The following is a 4,333-nucleotide window of genomic DNA, read 5'->3' on the forward strand; positions in this document are numbered from 1 at the left end:
GGTTGGGTAAGGTTGTTGGGGGTAAGGGTGAGGTTGGGTGAGTTGTAGGGGGGGTTGAGGGCGAGGGTGGGGTATGGTGGGGTGGGGGGTGAGGGGGTATTAGAAGCGAAAGAAAAGAGGAGGAAAGAAAGAGGAGAGAAAGGACGGAACGGAATAAAGGGAATGGATGAGAGAATCAAGAGGAGGAAGGATAGAGCCAAATAGCATAATAAATCCAGCAATTTAGGATCTGTTTTCACCTCTCCCACCACCCTCTCTCATCCGCCCCCAGTCCCTGCCACCACCTCACTACCACTGTCTATTTATTCATCTGTTTATACTTCGCTCTCGTTATTTTTTTCTCTCTCTTTCTCTCTTACCTCCCCTTCTGCCCAGTCTATTTTTTTCTCTTTCTATCTTTCTCTCTCGTTTTTCTTTTGTCTCTCTCTTTCGTTCTCTCTCTCTCTCTCTCTCTCGTTCGTTCTCTCTCTCTCTTTCGTTCGTTCTCTCTCTCTCTCTCTCGTTCGTTCTCTCTCTCTCTCGTTCGTTCTCTCTCTCTCTCGTTCGTTCTCTCTCTCTCTCTCTCTCTCTCGTTCGTTGTCTCTCTCTCTCCCTCGTTCGTTCTCTCGCTCTCTTTCCTGTTCTTTCTCTCATTTTTTTTTTCTCTCTCTCCCCCTTTCTCTCTCTCTCTCTATTTCCCTCTGCCTCCCTCCCCTCCTCTAAACCAATTCCCCCTCTCTCTCTCCCTCACTATCTCCCCCACCCCTCTCTCAAACCTCCTCCCACCCCTCTCTCTCCCCCGCCCCCCTCCCACCCACTCTCTCCCCCGCCCCCCCCCCCCTCCCACCCACCCCCGCCCCCTTCCCTCTTAGCTTGTGAAGGAAAATCTCGTCGAAATAATTTATCCTGATCGTCGGATTTCTATGCTTTTTGTGGTTAGCTAATCAACAAAGGATGGGCTCTGTGGCGGCGTGCATTGTGAATTATGAATTAATAACTAATGTCAGGAAATATGTTCATGTTATGGATGATGATTTTGTAAGTTTTTTTTTTTTTTTTTTTTTTTTTTTTTTTAGGATGGATATATCTAAATTGACATATATTTCAACAATGTTTCGATTTTGTTTGGGTAAACAGTACTTCTTTAAAAAAAAAAAAAAAAAAAAAAAAAAAAAAAAAAAAAAAAAAAAAAAACTTATTAACACGATAAAAATACAAATGGAAATATCTGTTAACTTTACTATTAGATCAAGTTTGAAGTGCATAAGAACTTCAAAAACAAACTTTCTCATAAACATTACGCTCCGGGCGTCACGGCGTCAGTGACGTTGATATCACTTGATTTATATGATATGATGTATGTGACATGATGTATTTTATTTGTTTATCTATTTTCATATTCAATTTCCGAAGCCAAATTGTTGCTTGTATGAAGAAATACACCAATAAACAGCACACCCGTACTCCCCCCTCACCCACACCCACTCCCCCCTCCTTCTTCCCTCTTCCCACATACACACTCTCTCAGATCCCCTTCCCCCCCCTTCCCACTCCTCCCTCCTCCCACCTATCTACCCCCTCCCTACCCCCACCCCTCTTTCTTCTCACATACACTCCCTCTCATCCCCTCTTCCCCCCCTTTCCCCTCCCCCCCCTATCTACCCCAACCCCCTTTCTTCCCCTCTTTCTTCCCACATACACACCCTCTCACCCCCTCTTCCCCCCTTCCCTCTCCTTCCTCCCCCGACCCCACCTACCTAACCCCCTTTCCTCCCCCACCTACCTACCACCCTCCATACCCCCAACTACCTACCCCCATCCCCCCTCCCTTTCCTACCCAAACCTACCTACCCCCAACTCCTTTCCTCCCCCCCCTTTCCAACCCCACCTACCCACCACCCTCCCTATCCCCACCCCCTTTTCTCCTCCCCACCTATCTACCCCCTCCCCCACCTACCTACCCCTCCCCCTTTCCTACCCCTCTTTCCTCCCCCCCTTTCCAACCCCCACTTACCTCCCCCCCTTCCTAACCCCCTCTAACCCCCCCCCCCTTATAGGATATTTCTCGCCTCCTGCGCACGTCGGGGACTTTCTCGACGCCTAACAGATCGTCGCCGTCGCGCCCTCGAGGCATCCAAGGCGGGCGTGAGACGGTGTGGGCGTGGGTGTGGGTGTGGGTGTGGGCGGGTGACAAGGGGGGAGGAGGTGCATATAGATGATTAATAAGAGGTTTTATTTTATTTTTATTTATTGTTTACTTGCTTTCATTGTCCTTTTGTTTTTACTGATTTCATTTTTTATCTAAATGGTATTTTTATTAATCTATTTTATTTTATTTTAGAGGGAGAGAAACCTTGAACAGAGTATTTATGTATATATATATATATATATATATATATATATATATATATATATATGTATGTATATATATATATATATATATATATATATATATATATATATAGATATATACATATATATGTATATATATGTATATATATATATATATATATATATATATATATATGTATATATATATATTACATACACACACACACACACACATATATATATGAGAGAGAGAGAGTGTGTGTGTGTGTGTTTATATACATATACACACACACACAATATCACAATCATAAAAACAAACACACACACACACACACACACACACAAACAAACACACACAAACACACACACACATAGCGTTCCTTCAGCTATAACATGAAACTCATGCTAAGTAAAGCTGAAGCTCCTTTTCGTCTCGCCGAAGTAGATCCATCGGTTCTCCACACAATTAGCCAAGCTTTTTTTCCCAGCTGTCTCGTTGCGTTACGTCAAGTCCTTCGTCAGCTTAGTACATACTGTGTTTCAAGAGATTAGAGTTTTGGACATCGTAAAACTGTTGCTTTTATCAAGATAACGGTCTAATATGGCAGTTTTCGTCAAAAGCAGGAATCAGATAATAACAATGGATTATATATCTTTATATCTATTATAAAAAAGGTGAACTTACGGCGGCTGGGCTAAAGTTATTGACAAATCTCTAAGGAATTGATCACCATCTCTGACAGCTGAGACATGGCGGGAAACTGGCGGCGAGTCCATTAGCGCGGGCGGGGGAGTAAATGTATCACTTAGCGGATACTATTTGCTCTGGTATATTGATACGTACCTTACTTCAGCCCTTCCCGAAAGCATCCATATGTAAACTAGCTTCTGATGGTTCAGAATATTTGGTTGAAGAAGGTGTTATCCCACGAAACAAGTCCCTAACACTGGACACTCCTTACTAACACAATCGAACGAGCAAATTTCGTACAAACCAGTTATTTGAATGCGTTCGAGTCCTTATCGTTGAAAGGTACACGTTTACGGTTGCAGAGACTGCAATCATGCAAAGTTGCTCGGGAACATTTACCTTAGCCAGGAGCATTGGGCCGTGGGAGTTAAATACGGACTTCAGAATCATAACTCAGAGGAACTTAGCGAGTGGCTGTGGACTTAACTACTCTTTTCTGAAGATTTTTATAATTTTTTTTTTTTTTTTTTTTTTTTTTTTTTTTTTTTTTTTTTTTTTTTTTTTTTACCAGATAAGACCAGCGTAATGTAGATGGCGATGAGTAATAAGCTGCGGTTTGCAAAAGCTTGATGTTTCCTTCATTATCATGTATTTGATACGCCTTAATTAAGACAAATGGACTATGCCAAAGAGAGATATATAGATAGATAGAGAGAGAGAAACAGAGGCAGACAGAGAGAGAAACGGAGAGACAGAAAGAGAGAGAGAGATAGAAACGGAGAGACAGAAAGAGAGAGAGAAACGGAGAGACAGACAGAGAGAAACGGAGAGACACAAAGAGAGAGAGAGAGAGAAGGAGAGACAATAAGAAAGAGAAAGGGAGGGGGCACAGAAATTAAGAGAATGAGTGAGTGAGAGAGAGAGAGAGAGAAACAGAGAGCAGGAGAGACAGTAAGATAAATCGATCAAATCATAAAATTGCTTCTGTTATCTAACACTATGAAAGTGGAAAATCCTGTGTTATGAAAATGATTATAATTTATTTATTCAAATATGTATAATAACCAGAATTCAACGATTGTCAACAATTACTGATAACAATTAAAAAAGTACTAAAACGACATCCAGCATTGTTAATAGCATAGGTACAAGTGCTCACATATTATTTTGAATAATCATATATTTTTTTTTACGCCTGAATATATAAGCAGAATATGTTTATAAAGAGAGAGTGGGATCATTAAAGATCATTCTGCTATTATCTATCAAACATAATATTGAAAATGACCTATGATATCAGCCAACGAAGCTCATTTTCTTAACCTTAGAACC

The sequence above is a fragment of the Penaeus japonicus genome, unplaced genomic scaffold, assembly GCF_977035675.1.
Source record: "Penaeus japonicus unplaced genomic scaffold, GWHDUDI00000001_assembly GWHDUDI00000011, whole genome shotgun sequence".
NCBI classification, from domain to species: Eukaryota; Metazoa; Arthropoda; class Malacostraca; order Decapoda; family Penaeidae; genus Penaeus; species Penaeus japonicus.